The sequence below is a fragment of the Terrapene carolina genome, unplaced genomic scaffold, assembly GCF_002925995.2.
Source record: "Terrapene carolina triunguis isolate 2854851 unplaced genomic scaffold, T_m_triunguis-2.0 Scaffold48, whole genome shotgun sequence".
Taxonomy (NCBI): domain Eukaryota; kingdom Metazoa; phylum Chordata; order Testudines; family Emydidae; genus Terrapene; species Terrapene triunguis.
Window position 1 is genome coordinate 2,639,697 of NW_020664399.1, and position 20,350 is coordinate 2,660,046.

A 20,350-nucleotide genomic window follows, 5' to 3' on the forward strand; every position below is an offset into this window, starting at 1 on the left:
GGGAGGGTAAGACACTGAGAGGAAACAGCCAGAGACCAAAAGAGCAGGCATGGTTTCTTGAGAGGGAAATTAGTTTGGAAGTATGCTGCCAGATATAGGTATGTCCAGAAATCACATCTAAGAGCAATGCTGGTGCTTTACAGCTGGGCTAGACATTTCAGGAGACAGGTATATAGGTATGTCATATGTGTTTACTATATCCCAGGAATCATACACACTCTGGAAGTCAGCAGTATATTTTGTTGGAGTTTCTGCTTCAGGTTTATTTAATTTGCATCTATTTACAATGCATCTTTTGTGAGCTTTTTCTTGTAACCTATTGAACACTAAGCTTAGTTTCAGTTGAATTTCCCTCTCCTCATAGACTAAGACCTCCTCAGTGCAACTACTCAGAGGGACTTTAACAGCTATAGAAAGGATAGAGAAGCCATCAAAACTTTGAATCAGATTTTTTGATTTATTTTCTTTGCTATCTGCACCGTCACTATGCGCTCCTCCACATGCATGTGTTGAGGGATTCTAACATTATTTAAGAATGATGTAAATGGAACAAACAAGTAAAATGACACTTGATATACAATTTTGGTAGATGGTGTCAGCTTATTTCTTTTAAAGGGGCTGTAGTAATTATCAGCCTGTCTATGAAGCTTGTTAACTGGGTAGTTTATTAAAATAAACAATGTCTTTATTCTTTTTCCTGGGTTCTTATCAAGAGAACACAAACACTTAAGATTGAGAGGACTGTGATATCTGAATGTAATTAAGACAAAAATGTAGACATGACTCCAAAGTTGTGGGTGCGGTATGCTAACCTGGATAGAATGGCAATCACATGAAGGCAAAGGAAAAACCCAAGTACTGATCGCATATCCAAGATCAGAGCATTGTAATTACTGCAGTTAAAAGACAAAAATCCTGTCTATCTATAACCTTATTAAAAATAACTGACATTGAATAAAAAACTTGCAATGAGGGGTATTCAGCACTAAAAAGCAACTGTTCATCTTAAAAATAAGTGTTTAACAACAATTATATGAATGCTATAAATTATAGCAATTTATATTCATTTTCCATTAGGAAAGAGGGGAAATCTCTGAGGCTTAGCCAACTTTACCCTTGCAATTGGGGTACTTCTAGCACTAGCAATAATCATTCAGCTTGTTTTGTAAAGGGTTAAGCACGCTATTGGTAGTTATAAATGATAAGCATTAAGGGAAAAAATAGGGCACATGGTATGCTCATATCTTGAATTCTAGTTCCCCTGTCTCAAAAACATATATTAGAATTGGAAAAGTTAGAGAAGGGAAACAAAAATGATTAGGGGTATGGAACAGATTCCATGTGAGATAAATTAAAAGGAGACAGCTAAGGGAGGGGATATGATAGAGAGCAATACAATCATGAATAGTGTGGAGAAAGTGAATAAGAGGGTGTTATTTACCTCTTCACATAATAGAAGAATCAGGGGTCACCCTATGAAAGTAATAAGCAACAGGTTTAAAACAAACCTAAAGCTAAAGCTAGTACAGTATGTCATGTTCAGGGCCTATAAACAAGGAAAACCATTCAGCCCCAAGCAGGTTGTCTGTGCTTGCTGGTGCCAATAGGAAATGCTAACTGACTCATTTTAGCACAATGGAAAAAAGAAAAAAACAGAACTGAAAAAGTCTTCACACAACACAGTCATCATTTTGATATCGTTGGCAGGGGTTGTTGTAAAGGACAGAAGTATAAATGGGTTCAAAAAAGCATTAGATAAGTTCATAGAGCATAGATCCATCAGTAGCTATTAGCCAAGATAATCAGGGATGCAACCCTATGCCCTGGGTGTCCCTAAACCTCTGACTGCCAGAAGCTGGGAGTGGATGACAGGTTGCATCACTTGATAATTGCCCTGTTCTGTTCATTCCCTCTGAAGTATCTGGCACAGGCCATTGTCAGAAGACATGATACTGAGCTAGATGGACTATTGGTCTGACCCAGTATGGCCATTTTATGCCATATATTATACATCTATTCAGTCACCAATAATGGATACACTGATCACTCATGATGTTTGATAAAGAATCATAACTGTCTCTTGCTTCAGCATTGCTAAAGCTAGGACAGCATGTCATGTTTATGACCTATAAAAAAGCAGAACCCTTCAGCCCCAACTGGGTTGTCTGTGCTTGTTGGTGCCAATAGGAAATGCTGAATGGCTCATTTTAGCTCAATGGAAAAAAGAAAAAAACAGAACTGAAAAAGTGAGCTTGGCAGATTCTTCTGCTCTTTGATGTGCCACAAATACCTGTAAGTGGGTATTCACAACATGAAAGTTACTTGATTTCATACTTCACAACTGAATGACTGGCAGGCTTTCTGCTGCTGTCTATATCATGTCATAAAAAGGTTCAATTTCAAATGCTCACCCCATAATCCTAAGAGATACGTGATATCTTGTTGTGAATAAATAATGGAGTATGATTTCATATAGTCAAGACATTTCAAAACACAATGAGTTAAATATTTGTCATGCAGTAAACAAACAGCAACATACATGAAAATGAGGACTGGGTAGAAAAAATAGATAAAACCATTTTTCATCAGAATTTATCCATTTGTCAGAATCAAAATTTTCTGGAGATGGTTTAATGTTGATGAAGTTCCTTCACAAACCAGCAGAGTTTTGATGGAATCCTGCCTTCCAGGCAGTTTTGGAAACCTCCCTGGCCTCCTGCCATCTGGCTACTTAGCAGCCTGCCTGGTGGTCTGTGGGGGACCATGTCCCCAGGGCAATGAAGGCAGACGATTTGGAACAACCAGCCATGCAGATTACCTCAGAGTTAGGGACTCTAGGGCTCTCAGGGTCTGTGGCTCCAGGGCAGCCAGCCTATCATGCAGACTTTCTGTGTGTATATGTTGAACTGAGGCTGTGATTCCCTCTTCAAGGAGACATACCCTCAGTAGTTCCGATTGCGCTAGTGCACTAAATATAGCTGTGGCAGCATGAGCAGAAGGAAGGGGTACTCATGCCAAGTACATACCTATCTGTGGTGGGGTATTCACTCCACACTTGCCCTGAAAGGCTAATTAACCCAACAGGCCACAGCTGAGAGGAATCAGGTGGGTAAGCAATCCCCTGATTGACTGAGGCAGCCCAGCTGAGGAGAAACAAGCTGGGCTGGGATTATACAGGCCAGAAATTGGCAGCAAACAGGGACTGGGGGGAAGTTTTCAATCACTCTCTGGGAGAAGAGAGGTGTGTTTGGGCTGGCAAACCCAGGAGGAGCAGCCAAAGCTAGGAATGTAGGATGGAAGGTAGGACAGGGCTCAGGGAAAGGCAGTAAGGTCTAATAGGGAACAGACCTTGACTGTTGATTAGAGGGTCTGTGAGCCAGAACCTGGAATAGAGGGTGAGTCTGAGTTCTCCTGCCAGCTACTGAGGGAGTGGCACTACAAGGCAGTGAATACCTAGGGCTGCTAAAGGAAGACTTTGGTACCCCAGAAGGGGGAAATGTGTAGTGACCTGGCCAGATGGCAGGTCACAAAGGGGTAGCAGCTCATGGAGTGAGAGAGGGGCTGCAGAGCCAGAGAAAGAGGTGGAGAGATAGCATGCAACCATGGGAAAGGGGCATCGATCTGATGAGCTATTTCCCAGAGTGACTGGGAGGAGGTGCCATCCTAGCGGTGAGTGGAGTGCCTGATCACACCATCCAAGACAATAGGCATGTACTCAGAATGGCTAGCACCTCCTACTGCTAGCACTGCTGTGGCTACATTCTATTTTTAGCATGCTAGCTCAATCAGAGCTAGCTCGGGCTATGTTTCCTTGAGCTGGGGATTACATCTCCTATATGAGGTGTAGCCATACTCTGAACTAGAACAAAAGCAGATTTTGAAATAGCAAGAACCTCAGAGAAATGTAATTACCTTTCTCTGCACAACTCTAGTGACAACACTATAAATAGTCTGGGTCATAGCATCTGCCTTATTATGTAGGGGAATGTTGACATTGGACGTGTTCCTATGTGGTACTTTTCATTTTAAAGAATTAACTTCAGAGTGCATTGCAAGACTACATGTCACTACAAGTCAAATATTGGATAGCCTGAGCGTTCCACACAACTTGCAGATATTTTACATCAATTCTGTGGCAAAGACCACTGATTTCTGTGGTGCTAAAATGGTACTATACAATCAATATACAGAGAAGTTTAATGCTATCAAATGTTGGTCTATGATGGTATCAAAATCCAGTAATGCTTTGTAAATCTTTCTGATTTTTTTTGTTGTAGCAGAGGAATACCATCTCGAATGTATGTACAGCTAGAAAGCTGCCATTATCACCTCATCTTACAGATGTATGGTGTGCCAGGAGGTTCCTTTTGTCAGCTTGTTTCTGGAATATGAGGTGACAAGAGCAGCTTTTAACAGCAGGCATGAGTAAAGGCAGAGAAAACATGAAACGTCAGTGTGCACTGCAAAGGAAAAAAATACACATTTGCAGGGGTCTTTCATAAGAAAAATCATTATTTTAAAACCCTAGGAAATTCTTTGAAAAAATAGAGAGATTTTAAGTTAAATATAGGTGAAAAATCTACAAGATATAAAAAGTTGCAGTGAGAAGTTAAAGGGAATATGTGTACAAATAAGAAATAGAAAAGCTGAACTTCTGAGATGATGGCCCTTCAATGGGATACACACTATGCTCCTGCTTTCTTGTAGCCAAGGAGCAGCCCTTCAAGATGTCTGACCCCGTTTATGTTTGACAAGTGGCTCCTTCTGTTCTGTTTGTGTAGACCAAGTTTTTCAGGAGTGACTAATGATTTTGGATGCCTCAGTTTGTGGGAATCTCAAACTTGAGGCTGTTTAAAGGGGCCTGATATTTCAGAAAAGGCTGAGCAGGTGAGCACCCACCCTTTGAAAATCAGGCCATCTCAAGAAGGGCCTCTTAAAAACACTCATTTTTGAAAAATTTGGCCCCAATACGTATGTTTAAAAGGCTTGTTCTTCAGTGTGTTTAAGACCCAATCATCTGGGTTGCATATGGGGTGGGACCGAGGCTGTGGGAATGTTTATATTGGAATTATGTAAGGTCCACTCCAGCTCTTACTATTAGATATACAATGAAAGCATAATAGCAGATTTTTCATTCAGCTGGTTGTGTCCTGATTTTGCCATGTATTAGTTGTGCAATACCAACAGTACATAGAGAGGCTTAAAGGCGAAGTTACAGCACTAATTCTGACACTCTTGGCATTGGTCAGTTAGTCAACCTTACTCTAATAGCACAGCTTTTATATATTTAATCATGTCTCCGACTACATTAGTGTTTTCCAAAGGAATTAATTGCATAATTTCAGCATACTGACACATATGGATACTTATCAACATCTTCAGATACAGCCACAAATACTTGTATTGTGGGCAGTTTATCTGAAATGGAGTCATTTTGATGATAAAAAATGACTGCAAGCTGGAGGAAAGCCCACCCCAAAAATCTATATAAATCATATAGCATAGAAAATGCCAAAAGCTTCCACAATGCCAAGATCTGATGTCCCACTACTCCCTTTATTATAGCTCTTACATCTCCATTGTTTACAGCAGACTTTGGGTTACAGAAATGGCTTTTTTGTCTCAACAAGTATTGTAACGAAGAGCTTTGTTTTGTACATTTTACTTATGTATTGGGCACTGGATGCATAGGATGGATGTCAAGGCGGTCTCTATAAATCTAAATACAATACAAATGGTTGAATGAAAACTGCTATTTACAAATAATTACTTAATAGAAAATTGCAAATATTATGATTTGCAATGAATGATTCAACCAGCACCACCCAAGGACTAAAATAAACAGTGTATCAGAAAGTCCAACTCTTATTTCAGAAGTGAATATAGCCTTGATGACAAACTCTCACCTGCAGATGATGCCCGTCTTAAGTGCCCTTTTGTAAAATTTTCCAACAAGAACCTTTGTGCTTTCTCCTGTGCCATTCCTTATGTATGGGAGGAGCTTGCAATAAATAATTGCAATGCCATTGCAATGTGTCCTTGAAATCTCTCCATGAAAGTCTTCTTTGCTTACAAAAAAGTTTAGTAATGATTGTGATAGCTGCTTATCATACCAACCTCAATAGTCTTGTTGTTTACTGTTGACTCATCTTTTACTTGGATATTAAGATTTTGGGGACAGGATCATCTCTTTGAGTTTGTACCGTGCATGACGGGGCTCTGGCCCTGTACCTACTGCAATACAGATCTATAGCAGCCAAAACTGCTTCCCCTCAGCACCATCTGACTTTGTAACAAAGAAAAAGAGCTGGCTTTACCGTTTAGCCCTACTGCCTACAGTTGACTTCCCAAAACATAACCTATGTATCTTCTGACACCTCTTCCCTGCACTCTGTTCAAGATCCCCTCTCCTTTCTGGACCCACCTGTTTTCTGGATATTCCAGCTATAAGCAACACTCTGTATTTGTTACTTATTGCACTGATTTATGTATTTAGATTATAAATTCTTCAAAGCAGGATCCATATGTTGTGTTCAGCACATCTTACAACTTTGTACAGGGCAGTATAGCTCTTGGGTGCTATATTAATTAATAGAGAATAAATACAATTAAAGTTGGAAAAAATAACATCCAAGTTAAGAAGCTGAAAATTTTTAGAACCTAAGGAGCAGATTGTGGTTGGGCGTGTGTGAGGGCATAAAAAGTCAGTCACAATTGCAATCGGTGTGTACTTTCAAAGATGACTTGAGCATGCACGCTCACACTCAGACAAACTTGAGGTTGTCTTGTATCTGCTTGAAGTACAGGACCTTCCTCCAAAGCAAGGTGTTAAAACGGCTCTTTGATGGCCCACAGCTGGGCAGATAATTACCAGTACAAGTGAAAATTCGGGAACAGTATGCTTAATGCACAGTAATTTATTTGAGAGAGACAATCAACACAAGCAGTAAAGGTTATATAATATACATCTCCCTAATAAGCCTCAATTCCCCAAGCATAAACCCTCAGTAACTATGTTGGCCTTAGACAGTATCCTGATTGGCAAACAAAGCAGGTATAGCTACCAATTCTAGATGGGGACTTCTTTTTTCTTCTCTTCTTTCCCCTCTCAGGTACTTGGTCTGTCAAATGTCCCCCGGAGCAGGGTCTAGGTTACCCAGAGGCCTTCTGGTTCAAAAGTCCCATAAAGGTCCCTTGTAGCAGGGTCTTGGTTAACCAAGGCCTTCTGACTCAGTGTCACGGACCTCTTCAGATGTTAATTGGGGAACGAACGAACTAACTTAACTTTGCTTAGTATTTATACCTTTTGTTCTCAAAGGAGTCCCATAAATATGCCCTGTGGGCATTCACTACAGGTTTTCTCTAATATTTTGGAATGGGGGCTGCAAAACAGACACAAACCAAAGCTCAATCAACATTTACCTTCCCATCAATCATTCACTTGAACTCTTAGCGTGATGCCATTCAAAAGGGTCATTTTGACCCGGGTCAGCCTGTACCAAGCCCACCGATCGCATGTTTCTACATCGTCTTTACTTTGGTGAGCTGGTCCCCCGGCTGATATATTCCAAATTTCTATGTTGAAACATACACACAGATAGAGCCTTTATTAACCATTCAAATGCAGTTTCAGCACTTCCAGTAAATTTCCGCACCATCTAATGCTTAGAGAATCCTGCTCCCAGAATCCTCTAGCAAATTCAGACATACCAAGCCATACCAAACTTATGCTTATCACACTTATTCACATCAGCCACAGTAATTCATAATAATTCAGCACTGTCCCAACACAAGGCAGCCCCAATCCACTAACTATTCAGAGCTTTACCTTAAATAATTATTTTTTTTTAAAGTGAGAGTAAAAGTGAAAATTGACTAAATGGCATTATTTATATTTTCCCACAAACTACACAGAAGAATAAAGTTGAGTGTAAGGTGTACTAAAGAATAATCATATATGCAGTTTTGCATTTGCTTAACATTTTAAGATGAATGAGGTTGTATTATAATGAATAGGCTTCCTTTTCATTATGGATATATTGACTTTTCATCATCTGTAGAGCTAAAACCCCCTTACTTTTCTAATTTTCTAGAGGAACCTGGGTTCAACATTGGATTGTGTTATTTAGATTGAAGGGTCCATTCTTCTTGAATTATGGACACCAGAACTGGACATTGTACTCCAGCAGCAGTCACACCAGGACGAAGTACAGAGGTAAAATAACCTTTCCATCCTACTTAAAATTCCCATTTATACATCCAAGGATTACATTAACCTATGACAACACATTGGAAGCTCCTGTTCACCTGATTATCCACTATGACCCCCAAATCTTTTTCAGAGTCATTGCTTCCCAGAATAGAGTCCCTTCTCCTGTAACTATAACTTATTTTAATGATGTACTGATGTCTGTAACAATGTCAGAGGTTACTTAACATCTTGGCAGAATCTCACATAGGAATTACAGAGCTAATAGTGGAGAAAATGCAAATAATGTTGTTTGATTCAAAAATTAGATCTCCAGAGAAGTGTGGGCCCAAATCTGAGCTGATTATTTTTTTCATAGCTGTCAATGGCTGAAACCTATATTTTTAAGATGCCTAAGACCCCCATATCTTCCTAAAACACCTCCTCCAGATTTCCTCTACTAGCTTATTATTGTGATGTACTGGGAAGGTATTGAGATTATGAATAAGTTATATACTTAGCAGTAGAATGAGAGAATGCAGCTGTACTCGGACCATTATCAACCTCTTATATACACACTATATATGTACAGAAATAAATATTTACACTACTTCTATATAAGCATAACTTCATTACAAGACTTGACACATGAAAAAATGTTTCTAATGATTAGAAATATAGAAACGGATTTCTTTGGGGAAAACCATATTTAAAATGTGTATTTTTAAAAGCTTTACTAGGTGTAAGGAGATATTCAGGGGCATTCCCTGACCAGAATTCCTGTGCTAATATGGACCAAGGTCTGGAAGATAGTGGGAGTGCTCTGGGAACTCGTCCAGTTTTTCCTTCCCTCCCTCAGATCTAGTTAGGATTCAAAATAGAATCACCAAAAAGCCTTATTAGAACACTAGTCCAGAAAAGCAAAACATTTAAAGAAAATTCACTGTGAAAATTCCACAGAAGAAACCTCTGCTCTGCCAAGCTATTCATAATGCCATGACAAGTCTAACCAAAAAGCCTGTGTTTAAATTCTTCGTGTGTGTGCACGCACATTCACCCACAGCTCCATTTGTGTTCAGATAAGTATAAATTACTTCACAATTTAATTGTTTATAATTCTTCTAGTTTTCCCAGCAGAAGAGGTTCTAGGAAAACAAAATGACGTGGAGTTCTCTATTTCTACTTGTTTTATGTCTTCATGGGTGTTGACATAAATAGATGGCTGTGAAAGGACTCCTGTTGGTGTATATAAGCCTGTTTGCTAGCTGTGATAAAATTTTGGATTTTGTTTGCCCATTTGACTTTTGATACTTGTATATTCTTACTAATGTGTGTGAACAAAGACATTGTGTTGCTTCTGCCTGGTCAAATGGGTTTGTTAGTATATTTTTTTTAAAAATTTAATTTAAATAATGGAGATATCCTATCTCCTACAACTGGAAGGGACCAAAGGTCATTGAGTCCAGCCCCCTGCCTTCACTAGCAAGACCGAGTACTGATTTTGCCGCAGATCCCTAAGTGGCCCCCTCAAGGATTGAACTAACAACCCTGGGTTTAGCAGGCCAATGCTCAAACCACTGAGCTATCCCTGCCCCTAGTGAGAGAGGACAAGAGAGCTAAAGTGTTGCTGGTTTTGGAGGAAGTTTAATATATGACTGCCTTGACTCCTATCTCAAGGCAAGGTCAAGCAACCAGTCGGGGGGGGAGGAGGGAGGAGGGAGGAGGGGAATGATATAAGAATTTTTTTTTTTTTTTTTTTTTAAAGCCAAAGAAAAGCCTGGCCTTGGCCAGTAAACAACCTCACTCCCTACCCCTCCCATGGCATACAAAACTCACGACCCTCCAAAACAGAACATGTCCCACCCCTTATAATTTGTGGTCCAAGGACATGCACTACAGGTATAATTATGCCTTCTAAGAAAGAGGAAGTGGAAACAGGAACACTGGGGGAAAAGGCTCTGTGGCATCAGAGCTATGGATATGCTTGCTTGAAAATAACCTCAATAAACATTGAATTGCCTGCACTTCAGACTTCTGGTCTTCTGCTTTCTGTCTGCATAGCAAGAGCCAGGGGATGGGTGATGGGAAAGCCCCTAACAACTCCATCTCCTTATGTTAGGTCAGGAGTTCTTACAATTTTTTTTTTGGTGGCCTCAGAGTGCGGTCACCAATTGTAGCTCTGCAGTTTCTCTTTAAAGTCTGTTTTTAAAGGTTTTTTTGTTGAAGGATGGCTACTTTTAAATCTGTTATTGAATGTTCAGGGAGATTGAAGTGTTCTCCTATTGGCTTTTGTATGTTACCATTCCTGATGTGTCCATTTATTCTTTTATGTAGAGACTGCCATGTACATCGGCCAAACTGGACAGAGAGGCACATGATGGCATACGTCACATTAGTAGATGTGCAGGTTCATTTGCAAACTTAACACCATTAGTTTGGGCTTGAATAGGGACTGGGAGTGGCTGGCTCACTACAAAAGCAATTTTCCCTCTCTTGGTATTGACACCTCCTCATCAATTATTGGGAGTGGACCACATCCACCCTGACTGAATTAGCCTTGTCAACACTGGTTCTCCACTTGTAAGGTAACTCCCTTCCCTTCATGTGCCAGTATATTTATGCCTGCATCTGTAATTTTCACTACATGCATCTGAAGAAGTGGGTCTTTTTACCCACAAAAGCTTATGCATAAATAAATAAATCTGTTAGTCTTTAAGGTGACACCAGACTCCTCTTTGTTTTTGTGTATACAGACTAACACGGCTACCCCTCTGATACTTTCCAGATAGATCATAATTCAAGGGCAGGAATGGATGCTCGCTTGCTAGCAGATCTAATGTGTGCTTTTCCACCATTCCCTTTAGTGTTGAAGGTTGCGAAGAAGACCAGACATGACTCAGCAATGGCCAAGACAGCAGTGGTACATGGACTTGCTCCTTCTTTCCAAAGGGAATAACAGATGCTTGTGTGTCACCAGACCTTCTGTCACAGCAGCAAGGAAAAGTGTACCATCCAGATCCACTTTTGTTGCATCTGACCCCACAGGCAATAGGACTCTAAGTGAATTAGAGAAATCTTTATCTATACATGTACATGTTTTAATTAATGCTAGAAGACAATGTTATGATTTAAAATGCAAAAGTTTTTCACATCAGTATCTAATAAGGGGATTGATCCTGGGTCAGCACCTATTTGGTTCATATTAAACTATTTGCTGCTTCTGAAGAATAAGGGTTTATCTATTACATCACTCAGAGTACATATAGCTGCAACTGTGGATTCCATAAACTGATGGATGGTAAATCTATATTCTTGCATGGTATTATTAGGAGGTTTCTGAAAGGTTTACAAAATGTTTATCCCCCTGTGAGAACCTATTCCCTCAATGAATTTAAACTTAGTGCTATCACAGCTTGTCTCTTCACCCTTTGTACCTTTATCTTGGCCTCAGTTTCATCTTTTAATTAAAATGGCATTTATTATAGCAATCTTGTTAGCCTGGAGTGTTCGTGAACTTCATGCCTTAGTGACTGACCCTCCTTTTACAATTTTTCATAAAGATAAAGTCGCTCTTTTTCCTCACCCACAATTTATACCAAAAGTAATTTCTAATTTCCATGTCAATCAATCCATTACTCTACCAGTTTTTTTCCCCCTCAGACCTTTACATTCACATGAGAGTGAGTCAGTTACATTGTTTGGATGCTAGAAGAGTGTTTCTTTCTGGATAGGCCCAAGGATTTTAGATCTTCATGCAAACTGCTTCATATGCTGCTAACTATAAAGGAAAGCCCATTTCTGCACAAACACTATCTAGATGGGTCAGCGTATGAATAGTAGAAAGTTATAAAAATGCCTCATAATCTCCCCCTGCTCAGCTCACCCCACTAGAGTGATGGCTGCTTCTGTAACATGTTTAGGGCTTGTTCCAGTAATTGACATTTGTAAAGCAGCCACATGGAGTTCAATACAAATGTTTACTAAGCATTGGATATCACATCTACCATCCATATCTTTTGATATATACACTGCTGAGTGAACTGTCCCAAGAGTGGGACTATGCAGAAGATACTCAAATTAAAAAAGGAAGATTACATACTTGTAACCAGGGTTCTCTGAGACAGACGCGTATGAACTCTGGGGCAAAGAGTGCAGAGGGGGTGGATGAGTGCTCTAATAGGCACTACTGATAGAAGCCTGCACCATTCAATGGCATCAGTTGGCATATATCCCAAGAGTGCGAATATGCAGGGTCCATCTCAAATAGCCTCGGTTACTAATAAGTAACTTTCATTTTCTGATAAAATTTGTCTACACTTGAAAAGCTGTAGCGCTTCAGTGTAGATGCTACCTGCACCCATGGGAGGGGTTCTTCCACTGGTGTAGGTAATCCACCTCTCCAAGAGCTGGTGCCTAGGTTGACAGAAAAAAGTGTTCTGTTGACCTATTGCTGTCTACATGGCAACTTAGGTTGACTTAACTTCCACACTCAAGGGTGTGGATTTTTCACATTCCTGAGTGGCCTAATTATGTAGACTTAATTGTCCTAGTGTAAACCAGGCCTTAGATAACCACTAAGGAAGAGAAGAAACAGCATCAAGAACAAAAAAGGCTGTGAAGCACCACAGATCATCTTCTTTATAGACTCTTTCATGCTTATGTTGTTTGTTTCATTGATTTCAAAAGTGAAAAATCTCACTTTCTTCACCCCCTGCGCAAAGGGCCATCACAAGATTTATGACCACTGATGTGGGACTTAGGCTCTTAACCTAACACTGAGGTGAAACTTTAGTGTTGCACAGCATCCCTGAATGGGGATGAATTTCACCCCAAGGGTAAGAGGTCACAAAGGCAGTGAAACAACTATGAAAAACAAGATACACTAAGAAGAAATGCAAATATTTTAGTAGTGCCATACAAATAGCTCTAGGTACTCAGTTCAGGTTTTTTTTTTTAATTACCACCTAGCAGCATTGAATAATCATATATGGATAACACAAATTCAACCCACAACTAGCATTAAACAATCAAATTTAACTCAGCCAGCAAATCAAAGCAACAGGAAATCATTCCATCCACCAGGAACATAACTCTAATCCCCCCCCCCCGCCCCGAAACCCTGTCAAATAGTTTTTGCAGCATTCCCAGGAGGGCATCATATGAAAGGATTTACAAGACTGCAGTGTTAAAATCACTGAACACACCCTACATAGGAAGGGTGGCATGGGCAGGAAGGAGGAAGGTGTCATGACACCCAAGATACAATTACTTGCCTTAGAGTAATTGACAATTCAGAAAGATTGGATCAACAATGTGCATGGATCAACATTTTAAGTGACAAATAACAAGATAGAGTAATCTGTAGTAGTAGTGGGAATCTGTTTTAGACCACTAAATCAGAGGACAGAACAGTGTGAACAGCTCTTGAAACATCTATCAACAACATGTGGAAGGAAAAACTTGTGCAGGATTTCAACCCGGTGGAAGTATGCTGGAAGTCTCATTCTGCCACTAGTAAAACTTCCCTTGAGTTTCTAAAAGTTGTTTACGATGATTTTCTAGCACAAAAAGTACTACACTCTATTCAAGATAATTCTCTGTTAGACCTCGTTCTGACATACAAAGATGAATTGATACTGAAGTAAAGTGGTTGCCTAGGTACAAGTGATCATGACCCAATTACATTTATGTGCAAACAGAATATAGTCACAATTAGTTTATATATAGGCATCTTAAAAGAGACAATTTCCCAAACCTGAATACAGTTTATGAGCAAAACTGATTGGATGAGAAAAAATAAACAAAACAATGTGAATGGTAATTGGGAGATGTTTAAGAAAACTTTACTAGAAACTCAAAGCACTGCAATTCCACAATCACAAAAGTAGGCTTTATTAGTTAAAAACCCATCATGATTGATGAAGGAAGTGAAAACGGAATAATTATATATACGTGGAAAAAGGGGAAAGTTGAAACAACGAATATAAGCAGTCATGAAATGCCATCTTCTGATGAGGAAAGCTAAAAGGTTAATAACAAAAAGAAGGAACTTTAAAAAAAATATAACGGGAACAAAAGAAATCTTAGTCATAGCATAGGACTGTTATTAGAGAAAGAGACAGTGAAGTTGTCAGTAGTGGGTGCAGAAAAGTCAGAAGTATTCAGTAAATATTTCTGTTTGATATTCAGGAAGAAGCTGGATGACATTCACAGCTCACACTGATAATGAAATACTTTCTATTCCGACAGCAACCAGGGAGGATGTTAAACGGCAACTGTTAAGTCTTCAAATCTACAGGGTCAGATAACTTAAACCCAAGAATATTAAAGGATTAGCTGAGGAACTCCGAGTCACTGATGTTGACATTTAACAAGTCTTAGAATACTGGGGAAGTGCTAGAGGACTGGGAAAAACAGCTAATTCGGGGCCAATATTTTAAAAAGGTAAATAGAATAACCCAGATAACTATAGGCTGACTAGCTTGACATTGGTCCGAAATGAAAGTCAATGGGAGTTGGGTGCCTAAAATTCCTTTTGGGCCTTTGGAAATCTTCCAATGAGCGTTTAACTTTCTGAACCTCTAAGTGACATAGCAATTGGAAAATGTATCTAAAACTGTGGTTCTCATTCTTTTACTTTGAGATAATGTATGTATGTATTATACCAGTAAGTTGGGAGAAAACTTTCAAATTCCCAGGTAAGCTAATCTAACAATTAATAGCTCGATAGACAATATGTAGGACAAATATAATGAGGCAAACCAATAACTTCCACCTCAAGAATTTTTGTTTTGAGACAACCTAAAATTACACCTCATCTGTATAACACTTGTTTGGGAAAGCTAACGTGGGCTGGGAACTGTCAGAAGGAAATGTAAAGAGAAGAGGAAAAAGTAATCTTAGACCAGATCAGAAAATGCCATGAGTGAGAATGGTATTGTAGATTGTTCCCTGAGCGGTGCACAGTTTGTAGGAGAATTGGCCTCCACAGATCTTCCAGTCCATCTTCTCACCACCCATGGCGACTGATCCTTATGAAGCACACACAAAAGGCTTTCCAGGGGATAGTGGAAACAGGGAAGGATGGAAAATGATGGTGGAGCTGTGGCACTTCCCTGTTCCACCTATCCACCAGCAGACTACCTCTCCTCTGCTCACAGAAGGTTAGGAAGTTCTGTCTCCTAGAGAAAGGGAATAGGAGTGAGGAAAGGAGATGCTTAAATTGAAACTACCAAAATTTATCTTATAGTGCAAAGAAAGGAAGATATTTTTAAATTTGAATTGCTACAGGATGATTGACCATTAAATAAAATTAATTAAATCAAGCATTAACACTAAAGGCATTAGGAAACTGGCCTCAAATGCATGAGTTTCTTCACTGTGTATGGACTCTTTGGGTTTGTAAAGCCAGGGAAAGAAGTTTAAGTCCCAAATGGGGTTATTCTATAAGCTCCCATTCAGGTTATGCAAACATGCTTAAGATATCCTGTCCACACTGAAAAAAAAAAGTGTGATGAATTTGCTATAAGAAGACAACTTTGCATAGGTATTTGGCAATTAAACACAGTTAGCTAACAATGGCAGCTAGCAGTTGTATCATGTGCAAAAAATCAATGTTTAGTGTCAAATATTCGAGTAACTCTTTATCCACTCAGTTAAAAAATGTGAGTGAATACAAGACCTAAAGCAGCCATCAACTGAGTATGTTGATGGACGTGATGCAGTATTGTTGACTGCAGCCATCGCTAATAACAAGCAGAGGCAATAGCTGACATTCTCTGGCCCTTCTGCTGAGTACAAACATGACTCCAGAATTTAAAGAGGGGAAAAAATGTTTCTTTAAATAAGCCTGAGGTAAATATTAATTAGCCATAAAATTAAAGGAAAAACAAACAGAAAGAAAAATAGATATGAGTAGTTTAGACTCCTGCAATTGCTTTCTCTTATATTGTGCTCTGATCTCCAGCTTAGACCTGTGTTGCAGCCTAAAAGGTTTTCAGTCATATCTGATTACAAAAGGGTCCCCTGAGACCAAGACTCAGAGGAAAGAAACTTCACAGAAGGAAACTGAAACACGAAAAAAATCCCAGAGAACTATAGGTCATATGGATAGGTTTTATTTACTGTACATGTGTTGAAGTTTGATTCTTAGCTCATATGGCCACAACATCTTAGGCTCTTTTTATGTTTCATTGACTTAGTCCTTGCCTACCAGGGAAAATTGCACCCTTTTGCGGTTTTTAATTTTTTTTTGGTGAAGCCACTGCAAATCCTTGTGTGAATATTCATTTTTCAATTCTTTCAGATTTAGCTAGCAGATGAATAATCCAATATAAACCACTCCTATCCCAAATAAGAAAGTCCTCATTGGAGATGCACTGATTTAACTAAATTGGTTTAATACAGACCTTAGGTTAAACCAGTGCAACTTTCTTATGTGAACAAGCCCTTAATTTCTGATGATATCCTAAAGACGCTCGTGACTATTGCTTAGTCCTTCTCTTGGCTTCATTTCTGTTTTTATTATGAAGTATAGCGAAGAACAATTGCATAAAGGCATGATCTTTCACCTGTGCTTTAATATATCATGGGAGGTTAACCAAGGTGTAAAACACACACCAGGGTCACTGATTTATTTTTTGCGGGGGGGGAGGGAGAGGAATTCATGGCCAAAAATTGCTCCTTGCTTATTTCAGTGAAGTTGTCTGAGGCAGAAGGTGGATGCTTTTATTTGATACTTAAAACAGTGAAATGGCATATGTGAATTGCATTATTGATTATAGCTGTAAAAGTGTTTACACAGATTATAGTAGCTTTATATTAAAATAACCTTCAGAAGCTGCAGCACTTCCACATAAAAGCCTCTATAAAATTAGTATTTAATGTTACTAGTGATATCTAAAATAATATATGGAATAATAGCGAACACTTAATATATAGAAAATAATTTGCATGGAAACGTGTGATTTTCTGAGGTTTAAGCAGTAATGTGAATCTGGACAGTGAAATTCTCTATATACATATAAGATACAACACCAGCAATGTCTTTGAAACCTCACCTATAATCCTTCAATCGAGATCTTTACAGTAATCTCCTGCTTATTAATTGTCCTAAAACAGTAGCATTGGTCAGGGGAAGTAGGACAGGGATGACATCAGTCCTATTTTCTAAGGTACTCAGAGATTTTTATTTAGAAAGGCATCTCAAAAAGATAGTATCATGTATTTAATATGTGTAGGGGAGAATTTGACTTATTCTTCAGTGGATATTAAACATATTTTTTTAAAAAAAATACTACTGTGAACTGTACAAAGGAAATATTGGTTGTTACTTTTAAGCATTTTAAATGTGCATTCTATTCCATTCCTGCTATTTCTAAATGTCATTCAGCCGCTTCTGACGCTAGCTTTATCTTTTCATCTTTTTGATTAGCTTTTTCTGTGCAGTTAATTATGTCAGCTAAGAAACTGAGGAATTCCTTCATTTTTATAAGCAATACTTCCTCTGAGACCATATCTTTGATGCTTGTTTGACTGCTTTCATCTTTCTTCCATTTGTGTTTCTACAGATATTTTTCCCATTTGTGTACAGGCATTTTCTATTATTCCCAAATTTCATGAGATCTTCACTCTGACTTTTTCAAAAGTTTAGCTAAAACTAGATTAGCTTCCAATTTAATTGAATCAGTGAGAAATATGTTTTTCATTGCTTGGGGAAAGGACAGTACTGAAAAATTTCACCTTTGTAACACTGTATTTTCTGCCACTTCATATATCAATATATCCAGGGAACCAATCACAAATATGGCTCCACAATAGTTTATTTTCACTTCTTACAATCACCGTGCAAACCCTGGGCCAGATTTTGAGAGTTTTACCCTGATGGGGTGAAGATCATCCTGTCCAGTATCCAAATGTGAAAGGGGCAATTCACATGTGTGTAGGTGACCAGATGTCCCGATTTTATAGGGACAGTCCCAATTTTTGGGTCTTTTTCTTATATAGGCTCCTATTACCCCCCCACACCCTGTCCTGATTTTTCACATTTGCTCTCTGGTCACCCTACATGTGTGGAGAGTGGAAACCCCAATCAGAAGCCAATCTAACCCACATTCCCACTAGAAGAATGCTAGGGATACATCATGAGTCTCATTTTATGGAATTTCCATCCCCTCTGTGGGAGTAATCCACTCAGTGGAACAATATGGCCCTAAATAATAGTATACTGCTTAAATTTTAAATGGAACAGCTGAAATTGTCAGTATAAATGGTGAGTTTCTATCCATAAAGTTATATTAAATTGAGCTACTGAATAGTTTTGTTATTGGTAATATGTATATGGTGTCAACTATATTGTTAAACAAAATTGTCTTCCTGGATTGGAATTAACCAGAATTACTACTGCCTGATTATTTGCTTAGCTTATAAGATTTTATTAGTACTTTATTAAATTTGAATATGCTGTCTTGATTTCATATTTTGCTTATGTGCTCACATCTGTAATAGAAAGGTGAGAGAGGTGCTTAGATAGTTAAAGACCAAACTACTAAGCTGTATGACTTAATACACATCATGGCATCAGCATCTAAGGCAGTGGTGAGCAACCTGTGGCCCGTCAGGGTAATCTGGTGGCAAGCTGGGAAACAGTGTTTATCTTGACCGTCTGCAGGCATGGTTGCCCGCAACTCCCAGTGGCTGCGGTGCAGATTCCCACCAATGGGAGCTGTGGGAAGCAGCACAGGCTGCAGGGAGGTGCTGGCTGCCTCTTCCTGCAGCTCCCATTGGCTGGGAATGGTGAACCGTGGCCACAGGGAACTGTGGGCAGCCATGGCTGCAGATGGTCAATGTAAACACTGTCTCACAGGCCGCCAGCAGATTACCGTGACAGGCCACATGCGGCCCGTGGGCTGCAGGTTGCCCACCACTGATCTAAGGGCTTGTCTACTCTTACAGGGGATTCAACGTGCGGCGATCGATGCATCAGTGGTCGATTTAGCGGGTCTAGTGAAGACCCGCTAAATTGACCACCAATCAGTCTCCGGTTGACTAATGTACTCCACCTGAATGAGGTCAAGGGGATTCGACAGGAGAGCGTCTCCAGTTGACATCGCGTATTGTGGACCCCGCGGTAAGTAAATCTAAGTATGTCGACTTCATTATTCACGTAGCTGAAGTCACATAACTGAGATCAATCTCCCTCCGTAGTGTAGACAAAGCCTAAGTGTCTAAATGTGTTTCAGTTTGTAGTAGGTGCTGCTCTACATGACTGCAGTGATGCGTTAGCCTCATTAGAATCCTTCAAACAGTAAAACAGTCTCCCTATTAAATAGCCATTTTTTTCTAAGTACTCTAAAATGCACGATTATTCAGATTGTCTTGAAAATTACTCTTCCTCATGGGTCGCAAGGTAAGGTAAGTGGTCCAAATTTGAGATGGTTTGAGCAAGGGGTCCCACAGATACAATCCCCCCTAAAAAAAATCACAACACCAAAATATTATGGTTCTTACAATTTTTGCACATGCTTGGGCTCAAACTATGGCTCTGATTTATGATTTTTCAGCTAATAGTAAATTTCCTGAAGAATGCATTTTTCAGGGCCTACTTACACTATTCATGCAATTGGGTTGAATTAAGAGAATAATTTCATCCAAAAAAATGGAAGTGTCAAAAATGAAACTTTTGGACATTTTCTAAATGAGCTGGTTTGACCTTTCATTTTGAATTGACATTTTCAGAATATTTTGTCTGACATGAACATAATTTTCATTATTTTTTGTTTTGCAGAGAAAAAGCAAAACTAAAAAAAAATCCATTTTGATTCCAAACTAACCAAAATTTGGGGAAGGATTTCTTGGTTCAACCACCAAACAGACAAAAATCAATTACCTCAGCTGTACTGATATCACCACTTTGGTTTGATCTCAGTGTAATTGGGAGTATAAACCCTGCACTAGGACTGATGGGGTTAAACAGCAATTCTGGGCCTAGATGATCCCACCTAGCAGCACCTGAAGAGCATGCCCCAGATAGAAGTGGAGCTCAAAAGGTAGCCAGATCACTCAGAAGGGAGTTAACAAGGTAGGGATAACGACCTGCCGTGGGAGCTCTTGAGAAGGGATGCTGCAGTAGCTCCTCTGGGGAAAAAAGGAGCCTACTGGCTA